The 22090-nt window shown below is 39.2% G+C and overlaps 1 protein-coding gene across 2 annotated transcripts in view; it reads left to right on the plus strand.

Moving 5' to 3' along the window:
* Positions 1 to 22090, plus strand: part of LOC124153559 (extracellular serine/threonine protein kinase four-jointed) — a 322305-nt gene that overhangs the window by 94229 nt on the left and 205986 nt on the right. For both annotated transcript variants that reach the window (XM_046526793.1, XM_046526792.1), the window contains exon 3: positions 4734 to 4822. The gene's annotated coding sequence lies outside the window, so the exon portion shown is untranslated. The remainder of the gene's footprint in view (positions 1 to 4733; positions 4823 to 22090) is intronic.

The following is a 22090-nucleotide window of genomic DNA, read 5'->3' on the forward strand; positions in this document are numbered from 1 at the left end:
TTAAAGGCGGTAGAAATTACTCCGAACGGCCCCGCGGAGATGGGAGAGGAGGGAGAGTCTGTAGACGGCGAGGGAGTAGAATCGTAGATCCCAACCGGTTGGCCGCGAAACATTGGTTGTCCACGGTAGTCCAGGAAGTAGTCTTCAGCGCAAATGTAATGATGGAAATATATCTGTGGTTCATGAACTATACTGAGAAAATTGGGATTTATTAGTAACAGTGATTCAACTAAAATATTGGTCAGGAGAGGCTAGGGTAGAGCTCGTCCTATAATATGCCAGAGGTGTCTGATTTCACACACAAGTAGTGAGCTATACTACACCAGCTGTATATGAACCAAGGCCACCTCACCATCGAGGATTTTCATCAATGGCTGTCCACAGGCCGAACCAGAGAATTGGACTCAGGACACTTCACAACAGTAAAACAACGTTGTGCTACCTATGCCTTCACGCGTCCTACGTCCATTAGAGCGTTTATGTGGTTAAAATGGATTCATCACTTAAACGCTTTTCAATACGTGTTTATTCGGTTGTCCACGAATCACAGGTGTTCTATGCAAACATAGGAAGTGGTAGGAAGCACAAATTAATTGTGCAATGTTATCTTGGTGCATGGTGTTGGCCTACGGTGTGGAGCGCTTGGCTAGTAACTGCAGGGAGGATCCGAGTGAAGTCTTCAGAAACCCGTGGCTTAGTCAGTGTTAAGCTCTTCTCTTACCTATCTCGATCAACCTCCATGCCGAAACACAGAGTGAGTGACATGATTTTGATCAATATGAGACAAGTGTGTAGAGCTATGTTCAATATGCCCTAAAATTTTTTTTTCAAATAAACCGCATTTGTTTACGCAATAAGCACACACGAGTTGTACTAAAGATAGGTGGTGTGGTACATGGGGGTGTTCCGTGCTTCATTTGATATGATACCAAATGGTCCACAGACTCCTCGGTTGGGGAACCACTGGGATAGAGAGAGAGGGAGGAGAGAGACTGTGTAGGAATGCAGAGGGGGAGGAGGGAGACGTTGGGGGGGAAGTGGCAGATTTTTCAGAGGGTGGGTGGTAGGGTTGAGATGGGCGTGGGATAAGATTCGAGTGATTGTCTGTGAAGAATGAGGAGTGGTGGTGTTGGTCTGAGCGGCTACAGAGGGGGGAGGGAGGGAAGAGAGGTGGGTGGGGCGCGGGGGGATAAAGAGGGAAGGAGGCACAAAGTAGGGGTATACGGGCGAGGTGAAGGAAGTGTAATGGACATGCGATAATGTCAGCTGGTAGTTTTCGGGTGTGCGAGACCTTCGCCTTCGCGGGGAGGGAAGAGGAGGTGGGGGAGTCGGACCCAAGAGACGGGGACGTGGGATGGGGAAAGGCAGTGGTGTGGGGGAAGGCGGTGTTTTTCTACTCTCAAAAGTGGACGAAGTGTTTCTTCTCGTGGGCAGATTTTCGCACGAAAAAAAGTTCGTCATCTCCGGCAAATCTTGCGCGTTCTCGGAGGAGAGTAATTTTGCCTCTTTGACTTTGCGTCGGAAACCTACCAAAGAGTGTGACGACTCAGTGGCGTGACGTAATAGTGTAGCCGCTGTAAAGCTTGGAAAATAACATCCTAGAAGTTATTATAATGAAACGAATATCGGAAAAACATCCATTGTGCCGACGGCTTGGCGTGAGTTGTCATAAAAATATTGTATTTTGTGCCATTAACCATTCACTCAAAAGGACTTTCTCAATTTAAAACAGAGGTAATTATCAATAGTGCAAAGTAAATAAAAGTTAAGATACCCACAATGGTGATGAAAGCGTGAAAGTTATTCGTTTTTCTTAATTTTTAATAATATTTTCACTGACATTTTACTGTTATATATTGTATGATGTTAGGCACAATGTGGTGGAAGTTCGTAATATTTTTGAAATGACACATTGCAATATTTCCACTTATAGATTTATTTTACACTACCCTTTTCAAGTGTGAAAATGTCGTTGTAACGAAGAAACGCGTAGTGTAAAATAAATCTATAAGTGGAAATATTGCAATGTGTCATTTCAACAATATTACTGTTATATAATGCAAACGTCACATTAACCATGTGAAAAAACCGTTTTTCTCATTATTTTCCTTTATTGAACTTAATTTCTTCTTGACGAGGCATGATGTCTAAATTATGTTTATATAATTTCTGTTCACTAAAAACTGATAAGTTACATTTTGCAAGGATAAAATTTTGAATAAAATATTGAAATACACAGTGGAATTATTGCATTCAATGAGGAACATGACGTCTGTAAAGTCAAAAATCAACTTCCATTTTAAGTAGTACCGAACACATGATTTTCTATAGGTACTCGTCATATTACTAAGCGAGTCATTCAGGGTGCTTCATTAACAGCACATGCGATGAAAATCTCTGTTTATCAAATGGATGATAATAAGGCTTATTTTTTTCGCGGTCCTCCCGAATCGATGAAAAAACGTGTTTTTCCGACATTTAAAATGTTTTTCTTTGTTTTTTTTTTCGTGAAATGAATCTCGAACTCTTTTATATTCTGCAAAATGAAACTTCGGACACCATTGAACCAAATGGTGCTAACTTTTGAAACAATTTCAGTGGCTGTATCCATACGGGCGACCGTGGCAGTTTTTAGCGTAAGACTTCAATTCCATTGTTGATTCGTGAAGTCTCTCACATCTCTGTTTGGGAGAATTAAGACTTAAGTTAAGTATTACAAGGTGATTCCAATGGCGTCATCAACGAGCTCATAAAAGCATAGTAGGAATATGAAATGTAAGACAATAAAATTTTTAAGGTAATAGGAATTTCTCTCTTTTTGCGGGAAGGTCAGCATCTTATTATCCGAGATAACTTCCGTTAGCATAAAAGACCAAAATATCAGCCTACCAAACAGAAGCTTTACGTATCTTTTTAACACTTAGTTAAAAAAAATAGAAAAAGACATTCTTTGTAAGCCTTGAATATGATAATTGGCAATGGTAATCATTCACGATCGTGAGAAATTGGAATTAACCAGAAGTATTCAATTTCTAAATATCGTGAATGAACGTTTTCTTCACGTTTCTCTATGCTCTTGCAAAAAGGTTATTTTTTAAACGTTTAATAATTTAAAAAGTTTCGAGTTTCTTGTCACTTTTTTCGCATCCTAAGTTTATTCATTGCTGCTACTCACTGTTCGAAAGCCAGCAATTTATATTTTCTTTTAGAAACGTTAAATATTATCCACAGTTCACATTCTCCAACTTATTAAAAGTCAACGTCTTTTCATTCAATGCAGGGTACTCTTCCCTGCACTCATTCTTCGTGTGTGGATCTTCATTTCACCATGAGCTACGGAAACTTCAAGTAATTCCATTCAGATTTAGGGCATGTTAAAAAAATCAACTTGCGGAATACTACAAAAAGCAATGGTACATGCCCTCTTGTTTAAAAGATTCATGGATATAATCACCTTAATGGAATTTTCGTTTGGACTCGACGCGCAGAATTAGAATGTGGGCGGGTGATTCATAAATAAAACACTCGAGATAATTTTTTACAACAGCAATTTATAACTTCTTCTAGGTTATATCCCTTGCTTATTTATTTGGTATTGAGCCCGATTCTCAAGAGAACCTCTGTAAGTGATTCCGTACGCATTCTGCGAGGGAAAAAGATAGCGTTCCGAGAAATCAGCAGAACACACGACCTTGCCGTATTCGGCAAGGCAGTAAAACGTTTTACGACACAGTGGGAAATAGAAAGCGACATTGACTCTCTGAGCAAGAAGTGAAAAACTCTGTCGGGCATGGGATCGAGCTATCATCGACGCGTAGCATTTCTATGAAACTTGGGCGCGATTGGCTGTCCTCACCGACTCAAAGACCTCGCGTCTCTGGGCGAAGTGACGGTCCCGTCTCTGATGTATGAGCCTTCAAATGGGAAGCCGAGTCCTATCTCAATCCAACTCTTCCTCTCTCTCGCGAAACGCTTCGAATACTTATTTATTCCTCTCACTACACGACCCACGAAGGGCTATCAAGTTTTTACAAGGCACATGGCTCAGGAACTAAGCAATACTAATATCGGCTAGCCCCACAACACGGTGTTTTTCAGAGTGGTTATATGGATCGACCTGAGGTGCGATGCCATCAATTACTAGAATATATTCTTATCGTTTAAATTATATCTTACTTTGTCAATCCATAAGTTTGAGTTATTAACTGCAACTTTCGTTTCCACAAAAATATAATTATTTTCCTGTACTCGCATTTGACGAACGATTGCTCAATTTTACAACTCCAAAGAAGTTTTAAACATAAGAATCGGTGAAAATTGTTTTTTTCAACGAAAATTTTCAAGTAAAATTAATTATGATTCGATCAATGGTCGCCAATTTTTGTTGTCAATGGTTCTCTATTGTATAAAATAATACTGTAATACAAAACTACATTCATAAACCTGTTTAAACGATCTATAATACTGCAAAAGACTACTAGTTCCTATTAAAATTCATTTTCGCGTTTTAATACAATTTTCGGCGTTTAATTGCAGATGTTTAAACATTAAAATTTAAGAAAATATAATGTAATTCAACACTGTACTCTCTTAAAAAAGAAAAAAGAAAACAACTCATTGCCAATTGAACCAAGTTCTTGGTTCATAAAATTTTTTTCCATAAAGATCTTCTTGACATAAAGTTGCATTCTTCTTTATTCAGCATTTTTATTGTTTTATCTCTCGTTTCTCAGGGGTGATTAAAGGAATCGCTGCCTCCCAGTGATCTTCTCAGAAATGATGCGCTCTCAGCGAAGTAAGAGATGAAGCCCCTAGTGAAATGGTAAGTAACATCAATTGCATCAGTGTACCTTGGCAAACTGTTTGGAAAATTTCCAACATTCATAGCATGAGCGATCCATTTAAACTATCTAAAAGTACTTATTTCAAGTGAAGTAGGATTTATACACCGGATCAGATCCAAATAGAGGTAATTGCGCAGTACTTGCATGACTTCAGACAATAGGATACATGAAAACAGGGAGAGTTAGGAATTCGTGCATTTCCATCACAGCTAACTATAGCAATCACATTTCTTTTTATGTCATGCCTAGAGGGACGACTTATACCACCAAATCTTATCCTACTTAATTCTCATTCCATTCCCATTGCAAAAAAGGACGAAATAATTAAACGTTTGCGGATAGCAAACTATTGAAACAGCCAAGTGATACTTCTGTCAGGTCCAATTTATTGAACCAAGAAAAAAATCCTCTGCAGGAAATCGGTACTTGCTGTAAAACGACATTAACCCTAAATATATGATTACAATTAATTAGCACTGGTTTTAAAGAGGATTAAATGGGATTCATTGTATCTCCAAACACATGCAAAATCCATTTTACTAAACGGTGACGAAGCGATAAGGGGAATAAAAGAAGAAAAAAACCTCAGCTCACGTAGCTGACCGGACACGGTCGAGATATCCTCCGCTGAAAAGATGCATTTGCGTCGGAATCGCAGCGCCATCCGCGTCGCCGGAGACAAGCAAAAACTGAAAAGGGGGTGAGGGTGGGAGTTGCGGGTTGAGCCTCTTGAGTTCTCCTCTTATCCTCGGAGACACGGAGGTGAGGCTGAAAAGATGAAGAAAAAAGTGTGGCTGAGTACATGAACATATGAAAGCGTGCGTGATCTGGATAAAAATGTACAATCAAGGAATGAATTTGAGGACAAACGAGCTTTTTTTTCTCCAAGGATTTAAGGTAAGTAGGGGGAGCATGAAATAGCGCAGTCAAAAACCGAAGTTAAGTAGTAGAAATAGAGGGATGGATGACAATTTATGGGATATCACAATAAAATGGCGTTGTTTTGCCTGTCCATAAATATCAAAGCAATGCAGGAAGAGGACGCAAACACCTCTGCTAGCATTCTCCGGATTTTCCGCGCAACGAACGAATTCATGTCCCAGTTCCAGGATAAATAATAAGGATTGCACCCATATAATTCTAAGCGAGTGCACTTTCGAAAGTTTAGAATTAATAAAATAATTAATATAAATATCAATCATCAATGACGTCTCCTAAGGTCATTTTACTTACTAGCCCTCCAAATTGACGATGAATATATTTTTATCCGTTAACTCTAACCAGCGAATACAGTACTAATTTAGACGGTGTCCGATAAATCAAAAAATAATATATTGTGTTAACTATGTATTTTAGCTATAAAATCTTATTGTAACGATGGTATTCAAAGTTCATAAAACTTGTAAATCATGCTACTGGTAATTCGGATAATAATTAATAATAACAGTTTTATTGTATTATTGATGGAGAAATATAGTTAAACGTCAGTACTTGTTGTTAGTGTTTTGATACATCATTTTCTGCAATAATATAAATGATCACCCTATCTACCACAGATTCATCTATTTCTTCCTAAAGTTTAGCTCCCTCCTTGGTTTTTATCTGAACTCAATTACTGACGCATTGCATAATTTAATCTAATCTCTTAGGCGATTAAATATTAAGGATGTTTCCGCGTGGCAGACAGCCAGTTTTTTTCATGATTTCATATTTTCATGGCTTCATTTCAATAAAAGAGCACAATAGAATGCAAGACCTCAGGTACACAGGTACGAGGACTACACGATATGGAGAAACTGATTCGGAGATATCTTGGAAAATACCCCAGGAGACCAACAAATCAACAAACCTCTAACCATCCACACTCTTCTTATTCTATCCCATCGCGCAAGTAAAGGCACGAGGCAAGGTCGAAATGAAGGTGAAGACTCGGACACCCCGGAGGATCGAACCTGGGGCCTAACAAGTTGAAATCTATCCCGCCGACCACTCCATCTGAAGGAGGCGGAGGGAAAGAAAAAAAATCAGGGACATGCAGAAAGAGGAGAGGAAAATGTTCTGAGGGGAGAAAGAGAGAGATAGGGTGTCGTCGGAATGGGCGCGGAGGAAAAGGGTATCGAGAGCGCTCGGTAGGGCGGGTGGTGAAATGGGCCGGACACAGCACAGCCCTTGGCGTACTCTTCTTGAGTAGGTGTGCTTCACCAACAACCACCTTTCTTCGCATTCTCCCCTACGCTTAATCTTCCGAGAGCCACGCCGACCACTTCGTCGCAAAACCATTCGCGCACTCTTTTCCGCTCTCTCCCCAGTTGTGATTGCGCATTCTCGACCCGCTTCAGTTGTCACCCGCGGCAATGCCCGTGACTCCTCAGCACTCTCCCCCACTTATTCGCCACCCCTTCCACCCGTTTCCTAGCTCCTTGTGAGAGCGTGAGAATCACCCCCCCCACCACACACTGCACTCACATATCCACCTCTTCACCCTCCTAGAAATGGTCCCATCCCATTCTCCTCCCCCTCAACCCCAACCCCTTCACGAAGGGGCCCGTCTAATTGAGACCGCGCGTCGGTTGCCCACGGCCCGAGCCCTTTTGTCGACCTCGCTCGTGAACACGGTGTGCTGCGAGTCATATTTATTCCTCCGGCCGAGCAATGAAGGTTGGTAGGCGATACCTCACAAAGGCGATTCCCCGGCTTTTGTTAATTTCATAACAACTGCTCGACTGCCTACTGGAAGGTTCTTTTCTAAAAAAAAAACAAATAAATATTGCCTTCTTGGGGTGAAAATGAATATACAAGGAAAGCACCGAAACTGAACTAATTTCTACCGTTACGTATGTACGTAAACCTTCTATTTTCATCACCGTGAAGTAAAAATTGTTATTCATTCAAGGATTTCCGTAGTTTCTTGACAGTGTTTCTGTATATTACATGAAAGATTAAAGAGATAATTTTCACAGAAGGTATTCTATTCAAGATAAACAAATGTCATTGCTGGTGACTAGACGTTCAGGAATAAAGGCATTGTTATTACTGGGCAATTGAAAGGATACAGCACTCTCGTTTAAACTTTGGTTTTTTCTTCCATAATTTTATAATAGATAGGGAAAATGCCCAAAACGAATCAAGACCACTTAATATAAGGATCACCATTCACGGAAATGATTTTCGTTGACTTTTAATTAAATTAGGCATGATAGAAACAGGATAGGAAAAGAATAAAAATATAGAGGGGAGTTCCCTCTTTCTGCATGGTGTATAAAGAAAGAAAAAATGCAGATGAATAAAATTCTCTCGGAAAACTTATCATTTGACATTAGCATACGAATTACACATCTTCCTTTCAAGTGATTTCATGAGGCGTGAAGGGTAAGGACGTTTTCTCTAAAATGAGAGGACATTACTTTTCAAGACATTTTAATTTAAATGAATTGTGATTCAACGCATCACTCAAGCTTTAATGAGAATAGTTCTCTTCGAGTAATTTTACCGAAGAATGCTGCAATTTATGACATGATCGCAGACTTAGATGAAGTAATTTCCGTGTGTTGGCGAGACAAATATATTTACAATCCGCCATTATATCAGAAAAATAAAGGAATATGATCATTCAAGTGTTGACATTAAAACGAGCGAGCTATTTTTGGACGTGTGATGTAATTGCTGATGACTTAGCGTCCCGCAATACAATAACATACGTTCTTTTACTTAATCGCTTAACACTCAGCCCGTCTTCGTCTTCCACCCCTCCTCTCACCTTTCCATCCCAACCTTTAGCCATTCTTTCGCGGAACTGGTCTATTTGCCTCCGCGGTCATCTCCCGTTTTTTATGTTCGTTCCCTCCCGCGCGTTCCGCCTCTCACGTCATCGTACCGAGACATCCTTTAATGCAAGGCCTTTTCCCCTTCCCCCGCCCTACACACTTTACCATTGCATTCGATTGCAAGTCTCCCATTTGGCCACGTCTCCCATTCGACCGCGTCTCCCATTCGACCGCTCACTCCCATTTCCCTCTATAACCCTCTCCCCCAACCCTCCACCCCTTTCCTACGCACACCCTTTCCTTCCCTTTAAGACTCTTGAAGACGTCTCGGGCCAAAATTGTGGCCGATATCCCCGCACTGACTTTTATCGCTCTCATTTCCTATTCTATTCCCGCGATAAACGCATTCCCCGACTGAAATGTGCGACTTCGAGGGAATTTCTCTCCTCCGAGAGTCGCGCTGCACGTCGCGAGGGACGGCCCTTTATCGCCTTCCCTCCAGCTCATGTCCTTCCTCTCTCCCCCCCCCCCCCGCCCTCCTTCAATTCCGACCATTCTCATTTCCCACTCTCGTTGCCCGTTTGAAATAAAAACTCGCCCTATCACCACCAGCTCTTGAGTCTCGGTCGGCTGAGAGGTAAGGATAAGGAGACTGCCTTTCTTTGCGTTGGAGGCGAAGGGAGGGAAATGAAATGAAAGCCTGGTGCCCTTGTGATTGTACGTGCGCTATCTCTATCGCCCCGCATCAAAAAGAGTGCATTCTCTTTCAATTGGGAGCGGGAGAATTTTGTGCGGTCGGCCGGAGAGAAAAAGAGCCTGAGAGATGGAAAGACGAGGACGGGGATTCGTGAATACTAGAGAGATTTCAGTCAGTGTTGCCATTGTAGAGACGTCTACGCCGCTCTTGAGTTTTTTTCACCGATAATTTTTCAATGAAGAGACTGAAATTTTTCAAAAGAGCTCTGGAATTATTGTATCCGATTAACCCTAATACGGGCAACATATTTTTCAGACGTAATCGAGCAAGGTGAGTCCAATGGACTCTTTTAACTATGCTTTTAATTTAAACTATTAAACAGTTAAAAATATTACTTTTCACATCAATTTGTAAATATTGTGCACTATAGAATCATTTAACATAAAATTGATTATTTTTTGTTTAACAAAAGTTTTACATTACTTATTAATTTCATACATAGTCAAACAGCGAGTACAGTGGACTCTTTTGAATAATTCTTTCTGTTTTCACTGCATATAGCTCCAAATATTTATCGTTACATGTACATAGTGATAATTTAAACATCATTTTTATAATTCAAACCAAATAATTGTAAAATGCACATTACTTTTTACATTTCATGCAAACAGACTTGCCTTACCCGGATTCGTGGGAATTCAGGGGAAAAAATTATTTTTTAAGTTGCTTTCATTCCGAAAGAAGTTGGAATTACTGAAATTTATAGGAAATGTACAATTAGAAGAAGTAAAAAATTTACAACATGCTGACACTTCAATAACATAATAAAATTTTCACAAATGTGATGCGATGAGTCCAAGAGACTCACCTTGCCCGTATTAGGGTTAAGTTGGTAGTTTTAGTTCAATTCACATCCTCTAATCGTTTCCCTTCCAGAATATTAAAACATTTTAAAATGAACTCCACCCTGCAACGATTTCAGAAAGAGAAAAAATTGCTTAAATACGTTCCAAGATGTTCCTACAGTTCATATTTAAATAACTTTGCACTCTATCGTAATTCATCTCATATTCAAATCATTTTTCACTGTGTTCACGCATTCAATTATCAAAATTGGTATTATTCCGCAGAAATCACATAAAACCTATGTCTAATCCAAGAAAAAAATATTAAATTATAAATTACTCAATGTCTAGAAAAGGCTCCAAGCAGGACCTTAAACATGTCAATGAATGATGAAAGATAAATATTAAAAAATTATCTTTTTAAAATACTAGCTTTATCAATTGGAGCCTAAAATTTTCGATGCTATTATCAAAAACATGACACGATTGCCATCATTTTAAACAAGCACACCAGCCGTTTGTGTTACTTCCTTCACTCATGACTGACATCCGCGCTTAAAGTATTAAATCTCCATGAATAGAAATTTCTTTAGCTACAAATTGCATATCAGTTCTAAATCGCGATGTGTAGGTAATATTCTCCTAAAATGAAAGTTCGCAATAACCCATGGTATTAGTGAATTTGCTTACGTAATTCAGTTTGTTATAAGACAAAATAGTTTGAGACCCCATTTGACTTTCATTGTCTCACCGCGTCTTTACTTTCCTATACATTGCTAAGGAAACTCATCAAGCAATGATAAATATGATTGTGCTCTGTCTTCAGAACTTCAGGCGCTCAAAAGAAAGGAATATTTCAACCGTTTCTTCCTTTCAAACCGGCCCCAATAATTTAGTGAGGAACTGATGTAGTAAAAAAAGGGTAATTTATAATAAGTGGGTTATGTCCTTAAGGCCTGTTTGTCACTATTGGGTGGGTAATTTTCCTTGGGCTTACACTTAGAGATTTCTTAAGAGCGAATTAAAATCAGCTTAAACTATCATTTCACAGTATCTTTTCTTCCACCAAGGCGTTGCCGTATGATTGTCTGGCCAGCTGACCCTATCACCTCGGGTCAAAAGTTTGTTCAAACAAAGCTATAATGAGCACGAATCTATGGATCAGCAACGCCCTGTTCACTGGTCACTAGCTTCCCACCTGCCCCCACCTGCCAACTCAACTTGTCTCCACCTGTCTTTCTTTCTACGCCTCTCCCGTACTTTCCCATGAACTAACTCCCACTTCCCATCCCATCTCCTCCCCTCTCTAACGTTCCTCCCCTTCCTCTCTCTCAAAGCTAAAGTCATTCCCACAAATCCAGCCATCCAGCGCTGCGACGACAATTCTCTTCTCCCCTTCCATTCCGATTGACATTTATTTCCCTCAGCAAAAGCGTCCCTTTTGCCTTGAGACTGAGGAACGCAGTAGTGCTTCACCTTTAGAATCGTGACCTACGTTCAAAACGAGAAGGGAATTTAATGTTGTTTCGTCGAATTACGAAAATCATGAGGACTTGGTTGCGGGATCGCAGGTGGGACTCCGGGGTGAATGTGTTTTACGCTGCCGCGACGCGGTTTCATTGTTCTCTATGTCACTCATGGGCAACCTGCACACGATTACCAAGCATACCTAGAGCTTCATTAAATTGGATTACCCTTTAAGGTGAGTAGGTTTTCTTTCCATGAATTTCATAAATTAGGTGTACCTTTTATTGATTTATGAAAGATGCATACTTTTATTTTCATTTTAGCACATAACTGGTCTTCGTGGTGTGCGCCATGGTCATTGAATAATTAGATCACCACCCTCTCGATGGCTGTTTAGACGGTGCACATTTACTAATTTTTAGAGCCACTTAAATTGTGTGACCAGCTGCTGTATGTTGCCTTGCTAATTTAAAAAGCTTAACGGCATTCCCAGATTTCCAGAATGAATCCTATATACCAAATAACAGTATCCCATGACTGTCGATATAATTTTCCTAATGCAGAATATACATTATTTTTACAATTGTCATCTCATTTTAAACAATACAGTATGCAAAGTAAAATTTAAACATAACGGAAAATACAGATAATTTGGAATGTATAACTGAGCTGCCTTTAAAGTAACGATAAAAGGCATTTTGGAGCATTGCTTCAAATATGTTATTAACGTTAGAAGGAAATTACGCTACACGCAGGAGCGTTATTTCACTCAAAAAGTCTGTCTTCACCTCATATAATAAGTGATAATATTTATGAAATTATTGAGTTTTTCAAATGACAGTTCTATTCAAATACATTTATATTGCAAGCCCAAAAAATGTGTTGGGTGTTTCCTACTATATAAAGTATTATTTTACTTAAAAAATACTTTTCAAGATGGATGCAGTTGAAAATGATAATTTGTTCAAATTAGGTTCTTCAAAATTCTTTAAGGTCAGATATAACCGTCAAGTCCCAGCTTTCACTGATGAATGCGCACATTCAATGTTGATTGTTCTGCGCAGTAGTCAAAGGTATGAAATTAATAGCCTTAATTGTCTCGCCCTTTGAGGCCAATTACAATAAGAAATAAGTCTACCCAACTTCAACCATATTTGAAATTTTTCACTAAAAATCTGACTCCATCAGTCATAACTCCTTTCCCAAACTCGTTTTCACGAGGAAAGAAGAGTCCTTGTATCAGCTCTGATTTAATTCTTTACTCCTGTAACAGCCGCAGAGAATAATCAATTTTCGCAATGCCCAATTAATAAAGTCAAGTAAAAAATAAAATTTTGATAAAAATATCATCAAGTAAGTAATAAACTGAGAAAAAGCATAAATCTACCTCGAAAAAAGTAATGAAATGTCTCTCTGTATTACTTGAAAGTAGTTATAATTTTGGATAAATTTAGAGTAACCTTTACGAAACTGGCGATATAGTGGCGCTTTTGATGTGACTCAACCTCAAGATATATTTTTAGAACTTAAAATTCTTTTCATTGCCAGAATATGTTTGCGTAAAAAATTTAGAACTGCAACACGAAAGAAAACGTACTTTTGAATGGAAGACAGATAAATTATGCTCACAAAATTACATGAGCAGACCAGCTTGCCTTACCCTCGAGAATCGAAAACTATCCCCCCAAGGACAGACAGGCTGAGAAGGTGCAAAATCCTAGCATCCCCTTTTTAAGCGGAACGCCTGCGCAGTCTTTATGCGATTCCCTGATCTTCTGTCTCATGCTCTCGGGTTTGAAAATGTATGGTCTCACTAAAATGAAGTCATGCTTGATATTTTTCTCACTCCCTCCTGATTTCCCACCTCTCCTCCTCCCTCCTGAACACCCCCATCCGCTCCCGCCCGTCTGGAAACATGCACTCGCCGTTTCTGAGAACCCGCAGAGGTTGTCAGTGTCACTGGTCTCACGGGCTGCGTGAGCGGAGACTTCAACGCTTGGTTAAGAGGTCGGCTGAAAGGGAAGGAGAGAGAAGGGGGTTGTGAGCGAGGGTGTGGCATTCAGAGCTTTAAAAAGGGGGTGGCTGGGTGAGAAAAGGGGGACCCCTCTCATGTTTGTGCACCGGAGACGGATAAAGTGAGGAGGGGGCAAAGAGAAGGCCGGAGATACTTAAAAGTGTCGGTGAAGGAGGCATGGCGAGTACGCGAATGAGTAATGCACGGAGGATGCGGGGAAAACTTCCATGAATGACTTAAAACGCCGAGGAGTCGCTGAAGGATGATGTGTGATTTTTATCGCGGGAAGTTGGGGGGGGGGGTAGGAGAGGGATAAGAAGCGGACGAAGATAAGTGGATAACTTTAATCTAAACGCTGGTAGATTAGGACTCGGCGACAACTAAAATGGCACCAACAGATTTGCATGCATTCTCGCCTCCAGAAATAAGAGCCTTTTGCGCATGTAGGTTAACATCATTTTTACGCGTCTGGAATTACTGTGATGAGGCTTTCGCTAGAGTGAGTCGTTGGATAAAGAGCTATCTTGGTGGAAATAACAGCTTGACTGTGAGGTATCTTTCTCGTTGCGGTGACCTTCAGTTGAGTCGAGGATTTCGAGCATGCCTTTCCTCGTCTACTTCGCTATGATGGACGATGATCACGTTATAAATGCCAAACTATAATGACTTATATCCAATATAAACAGTCCTTGCGAGGAGCTGAGAGGAAATTGTCAATAGTTTCCTCATCACGAGTCTTCTACACGGGGATCCAACTTTGACAAAAGGAATGACACCTTATGAAAGCTGATTGAAATTCACGTACACAAACTGTAAACTTGAAATACTTGAATTCGATACAATAATAAAATTACGATAAAAATAAATTTATAAATACGGCTCACAAATTCATGATATATTTTTTCTAGAAAATTGTAACTGGCAATAAATCAAAATATTCATATTTTCTGTTATTCAATATTAGCAGCTCTAATTCGAAATTTCAAATAAAGATAATGTAATCTCAAAGCATTCATGACACATTTAAAAGTGTTTTCATATATAACATTGAAAACATAAAGCTATAAGCATGATATTCCAGAATAAAATATCCTAGATTTAAAAATGTTCTCTATTTTATACTACGAATGCATGCATGTGTCTCAAGTATAACTCACATAAATGCCTAACACAGGCACTCAATGAATAACAATTATTCAGGAAGTTAAAGTTCGTCATTTTCAATATCTCTTTCTTGATATAAGATTCACTGGATGATAAAGTCGTCCTGGGTATGCTGCCTTACGATGGTTTTGATGACTATGATGATGATTTGAGACTCCATTAGAATGTAATTAACCAAAATTTTGGCAAAAATTTAACTGCAAAAGTGCTTATTTATTTTCTTTGGAGGAAAAAAATCCGAAGATTCAAGCGTGATTGAGTGAAAATTTTCTAAATTAAAATAAATACTTGCAATTTTCATGAGTTTTCACTATTTAGCTTCTGATATCTCTATCGGAATTATACGGTGCTTTGCCATATATTTCAAAAAACGTCTTGCAAAATTTAAAAAATCACATCAAAAGGATTATTGATGTATCTATCTTCAAGTTTTCAGTTACCATATTGTTAATTTTTAACTCAAAAATTTATGACTTCTTTCATTCTCATTAAGCTCGTACCTTTTCACCCGCCCGATATGGCGTGTCTTAAAAGTTGTTCCTTCAAATCTCTTCCCAAAGTAAACCACCTTCAACCGCCTGTCTCCTCGTCAATTGAAACTGCGGATCACATAATCCTCTCCCCATTACCACAGCGTGCTCATTTATGCTCATCCCGACGTTTTGCCTTAACAACTGTTGGCAGACAGCCAAATGCAAACCGATTCTCAACTCTTTTAAGGATGGCCGGTGTTTGCAATGGTATTGGGTACGATTCCGAACCTCATGTTTATTAAATGAGTTTTATTTGTTTTCCTCTCTCTTACTTTATTTCTAGTGAGTATCACAATTTACTGAGGCTCTAAAACCATCGCTGTAATGATTCTTAACAAATTAATTTCAACTGAATCATGGTCCCATGCGACCAACGGGTAAGTATAATAAATTCTCTGAAGCTTAATGGGGAAATAAATTTCACTACAAAGCATCAGACAGTGATTCGCTAACTATTTTCTAGAAAGAACTTGAGTTAAGAATGAGCCGTCGAATTCATTGCGTGTGAGTAAAAAAAATATACACAGAGATCGGCAACGTTCATTTGAAGGAAAACAGAAATACTTTAAGAAAGAAATTTTCCACGCTAACTTCTCCTCATTAATTATTTGTCTCTACAATGTGGTTTTACCTATTCCTAATGTAACTTGATGGTGGAAAACATTACCATTATAAATAAATAAATGATTGCATTTGTTCTAGTAAATTCAAGTCAAATTATGACAGAATCCAGCTGTAACAAAGAAAAGTTAAACCTCTTTTTCAAATGCAAAAAATGCCCTTATTTTCTTCCCACATTCATTGGTAATGACTACCAAGCCATACTCTATTTATTAATTTTAAACGTTTCGATTAAGCTATACAACTCAATTGAAAACTGCCTTTCAACCTCCAAAAAGCATTGATAAACACACAAATGAATCAGAAATATTTCACTCTTGAGCGAAAAAATCGGTTTTATGGATAATTCTAAGTTCTCTTTCGATATAATTCGTTACTTTTCACTTAATCTTCACCGATAACATCTACTTACTTAAGGTAGCTTCAGTTTAAACGATTTTCAAGCTTTATAGCAACATCATTTGCAGCCTTGCGCGTTGGTACACATAATTTACGTAACAAGCAAGAGCACTTTTATGATTTCTGTTCGATTATTTTGTTGATAGCGGCGTTATGCATCTTTTAAATATCGTATCATGCCAATAAGTACACATCTTTTTCAATGCATTTTAATGTCATGATTTGCATTCAACCTACCATTTTTATGCCTTTCCGTAAGTTTCTATTATAAGAGTGCTATTTCTTTTATCAAGAAAAGCCATTTTGTCCAATCATTCCGTCAAATTTTGAAAAAAGGCACTAGCCCGTGTGAAAGTCAAATAAAACATCTGCGATTTCTCCCACTTTCAAATGCAAATGGAAGGATTTTTTGCCGTATATTCTTTATAATATATTTAATATGAAAATAAGCCGAATATCAGGCTAATTTGTTGTTCAATGACTAACTTATCTTCCGTAAATATGGGGCCCATATTTAGTTTGGTCAAACAAGTAATATGCAACATAAAATCTAAGGAAAGCACATATATTCGTGGTTCTTAAAGGAAATTGTTCTACGAAGAGACGTACAATTGTCACGCATTCGCAGATATACTGCTCCTAAACTGTTGAGCAGCACATGTGAGAGAAAAATTGCTTTTTAAACTAATTAGTGACGCTATCAGTCCTATTTTGGATACCTATTTTTATGTTTTTGCGTAATCGATGGGCGTTAAATCAATTATTTCTCTATCACTATCATGTACTACAAAATTAATAATGAATAGAACGTTGGCCTCGAATACCAAAAAATTGATTCATAAGAAAATCAAATCATTCAATATGCTCCATGATCGCGGAAAAAATTATTTTCCATTTTTGCATTCAGACCTGTGGAGACAAGTACGTACTCATGAAAGATTCATTTCCACCTATAGCTTAAAAGAACGTAGTCAATTTGGAGACACTTCGCCATCATAGTAATTAGATAAATGTCAATTATAAGATGTTGGTGGATTTTTGCCTTAGAGTCCTTAGACTATGGCTGTCTTTTGAATTAAACCGTATGGCAATAGAACCATTCATAGGTGAGGGTGAAGGCGCTCGGTAATTATTTCTCAAAGGAGCATAGGCGTCGCTACAAAGACCCATGAATAATGCACAACTCGCGCTCGACTTGGGGTTGCAAGCGGCCGTAATGTGTACATACATCCTAGCGCGGAAGTATTGGCTATTAGCAAAAGTTCTGCCTGTTTCTCTGCGTTACCCTCACGACGCCGACAATCTAAAAATAAAAATTCCATTCACAGAACTCCAAGAGGATAATGTTTTCCTTTCGTTTCATTTTTTTTCCGCTGCCCCCATCCTCTCCGTGACTTCGTGAAGCCGGGTGGGATACCTATATATTCCCGGCGCGAAGCATGCGTCTCGAGAGACGCGTAAAAATTAAGAAGGGCTGGAGAGCAAAGAAATAAAAAAAAAGGAAATACAAGTCGAGAGGCCCAACACATTTACAAGATTCCAACCGATCACCGACCCACTCGCCTCCTCATTCACTCCACCTCGTCCCACCCTCCCAATGCCCCCGATCTTCCTTTTCGCCGGCATCCACCCGTCCACCCCAGCAACTTCCAACTGTCGCCCCTCTCGACATGGCCCGTTCCACGCGCAGCAAAACAGTTCCGCCTAATCGTCCCATTCCGAATGGATTGCCTTTTTTCGGGGAGGGGCAGGTGAACGGCACGAGGAAGGGAGGTAGGATGCACTTTTCGGGGTCCTTCATATATTACGAAGGGGGAGACATCGGGTGATGCAAACCTTCGCGTCAGCGAAAAGTGCAACATGTTGTGCGAGTGGAGGAAAGGGTTGCAAAAAAAAAAACGTTTTTCATGCCGTGCCACGCGACGCTCCTTGCGGTAACACCTTTTCCAACGGGAAGTTCTCGGAATAGCGGGGAATGCGACTCGTGGGGTACACAATAACATTTTGAAGCAATATTCTACTTCATATTTAAATTTATATCATAGGGTGAAATATTGATTACAACTCGAATAATTATTTATGAAGTACAAATATGAGTTCCGACGTATACCTTATTTCTAGCAAAAAAGGAAGAATACATAACATTTTGTTGCACAAAAAATATTTATCTTTATTGGTCGCAGCAATAATTTAATGATATCGATATCTTATAGACTGAAAAAATACTGAAAGTGATCACGCGGAACCAAGTATTAGGCTTATCATACGATTTATATTTACGATTTTACTCTTTATATTTTTATTTACGATTAGCATCGTAAGTGATATAATACAGACGGTATTAGCAATAATTAAGAATCTCTATCTTTATCAACTCCAAATGTTCTTGACAGATCATTAATGAGACAAAACTTCAAATAAATCTTTTCCATAAAATTATTATTAATGCTACATCCCGTGAAATTATTTCAAAAAGAATATATTTTCACGATTGTTATCAACCTATTCCTTCCTAATTTAGAATTATGTGTTCTTCTAATTTAATATATATAATTACCGAGGATAATGCGTCAAAATTTTAATGACTTCTTTCGTCTTTTTGTACTGAAATTATGGCAATTTGATCATATTGAGAGCATATTTTCTGTAATTATGACGTAAATTCAAAATAATTCTTTGCCGAAAATAGTCCCTCTAACGACGGAGATCCGCAAAATGTCCAACTTCTCTTATTCTTTATGTTACACGCTTGGGGACTTACGAGGATTTCCATTTCAATAAAACTGTCGATTAAGTAAAATAAAAGGTAGTGATGATATAATAACCTATCATAGCCAACAATATAATGGCATTTATTATATTTAAAACTTGACGTCCACTTATTGAGAAGCCAATCCCTTCGAGCATATAAGTTCGTAGATCGCATTGTCTGAAGTAACAACCCTACCTCCTTCAGGTATTCTCAGGGATTGAATTTACTCTTTAGCTAGATTATAGCTATTTACTGTTGTATGCCACAGTTTTGCAGACCTTAATTTCCAAAGAGACACGGGTGACTCACAGATCCTAGGTATGGCGTAAGATTGAGATTACCATTTCAAATGCTTTCATTAACACAATGAGTGCTATACAACGAGGTTTGAGCGAATAAGGGAATGAAAGCCGTTTAGAGGGGACATAAGTCTTTGTCTCATTTTTGCCGTCTTCTTTGGAGACTGGATGGAAACGCCCATCCTCTCACATGTTCCCAAATCTTTTCTTTACCACCAACGGCAATGTATCACGCGAAGAGTTTAATGTATCCAAGAGCGCAATAGAGGAAACTTAGAGAGAGAGAGACAGATATGAACTGTGGGAAGAGCATGTGTGGGTAATACTTTCGATTTTCAGTTTCTACGATGGCGACCAAGATCTAAATGGCAAAATCACGGATCACATAATGGTCTGATTGGCTGACCACGACTATAGCCTTTGCTTTTCTAGTTTGTTTCGATTGACAATTTTATTGCCATTAAATTGAACACTCACAAAATAGGAAACAATATTCAGGAGATAAATATGATGAATTTGTGTGACTTGCATTTTCTGTTTCCATTTCTCGCATTAGTAATGAAACTGGGCTCTAACGTAGTTCTTCTTTTCATTTTTTATTTCGAAAAGGATTTTATTTCCATGAAATTTAATTCTGGTGAAGAAGGAGTCTAAAAAATGCATTCCATTTACTCTCTAATCTGTATAATTACTAAATTTGAGGTTTCAATGCTGACCAAAGGTTTTTGTCACCGCACAGCCACCTTGAGCGCTCTTGCACACATTCACTCCGAGGATTCGAGGGGTGGCGGGGAATGCAAAACGGGGGAAAGGTAGAAATAAGAGGCGACTTTTTCTTCCATTTAGTCGCCGAGGCTGGCGGGGGGATATGGGAAGAGGGAGCGAGGGAGAGAGAGAGGGTTAAGAAGTTCGGAGAAGGAGTTTGTCCGCATGGTGATTTATCGCCGAGTTCGAATGCCACAGAGGAACAATCGTGGTCCCTCGTGCTCCGGTGGGAGTGAGAGAATGAGTAAGGATGCTGGAGCGGGAGTGGTAGAGGGGAAGGGGGTGCCGAGGGGAGGAAGAGGGGAGGGAGAGGGCATGCAGAAGAAAGTAACGAAGAAAGGAGGAGAAGGAGCTGCATCCGCGAGTGTTTGCGGAGGTTCTTCGATTTTGCGATTAATAACATCGATGCCCCAGCCCTAGGGAATAGTGTAATTAAGTAGGGCCGTAAAAGCATATGTAAAGAATGAAATTACGTTGCGTGAATGTAAAATGTTATCCCTTAAAGTAAGACATAAGGCGTCAAAAAATAGAATATTTTTTCATGTAACAAATGGATAAAAATATTTCTTACATCTCATTCACACGTAAATTTTGATTTGAAAAGTTTTGAATTCAGAACCAGGAGAAGAATGACGTTAGGATCTGTGAGGCAAGGAATAAATGTCTATATAAACGTAAAAATTACTCATCTTTCCAAATTTTATGCAATTTAACTCCTTCCCTCAACTCCTTATCATGTAATAGAGTCCACCTTACGACCGTCAATTAATTAGAAATTTCACTAATTGTAAAATACGATTGAGAAGGTTAGCGAAGGACAATCAGCCAAAATTTGCCAGATATTTTCTCATCTTATAAAAATTCCTTAACCGTTTTGCCTCAAATATTCACAACAATGCAAAACCTTAATCTACTCATTCTTAAATTGTCTCGCAGCCAATAATATGAAGGATGTAATTCTTCAATCCTTGGTCGGCAGCTGGGAGGTATAGTCCACTTTTCCTATTCACCTACCGATTCGTTTCTCGTAAACCGTCTTCCGCGGTCTCCTTGCCGCCATCCTACCTGATCTTCCTGCGCGGGAGAACTCGAGAGAGAAAGACTCGGAGATGGAAAGACAGAGACGTGCATATATCACCGCGTTCGAGGGGTTCGCGTCAGGGGAAACAAATACACGTCCTCATCTGAATCGACCCCTGCCTACTCGCCGCGGTGTGGGAGGAAAAGGAAAGAAAAAAATATAGCACTCACGAGCCACACACACGCGCTATTTAAAATTGAAGTTGACACATTGGAAGGCTCATTATTTAAAAAGGTGCCTCCTTCTGAGCGTCTTCAGAGAGAAAAAAAATTCTCTCACGAGAGAGCGATGGGGGAAGAACAAACACAGGGCCCCATCCCCTTCTCTTCCCGCCTCTCTTCTCACCTCTTGCTCAGCTGTCGAAGCGGAGATGGATGTTTCGGGAAGTGTGGCTCTCTTCGGGGGTCAACCGAATGAATCAGTATCTCATCAACGGGGGCTCGTCGGTGCAACCGTGGGCCCGAATCCCCACTAATATTGCCACTCAGGCATGACGTTCTCCTCCTAATTGACAGAAGCATCCGAAATTCCATCAGACAATTTTAATAGATAAGGAAACAGACATCGCTCATTATATTCATCGACATATAATTAGATTATTGAAACTGCGCACTGAATTCGAGGCCGTAGAATTGTAATGCAATGGAAATGGAGAAGCATGAATGATTTTATAAGTTTATTTCTGCCACCTAATCTTTGCTTTTTGGTGATATCGCCTTCATAACTGAAGTTTAAAAAAAAGCATGTCAATTAATTCCGTGGTAGCACTGTACCGTATAATACTTGTGACGCGATCTCATGTACATTCCATTAAATTATTGGAACGAAACCTACCGTCATTCAGT

Source organism: Ischnura elegans, chromosome 2 (genome assembly GCF_921293095.1).
Source record: "Ischnura elegans chromosome 2, ioIscEleg1.1, whole genome shotgun sequence".
NCBI classification, from domain to species: Eukaryota; Metazoa; Arthropoda; class Insecta; order Odonata; family Coenagrionidae; genus Ischnura; species Ischnura elegans.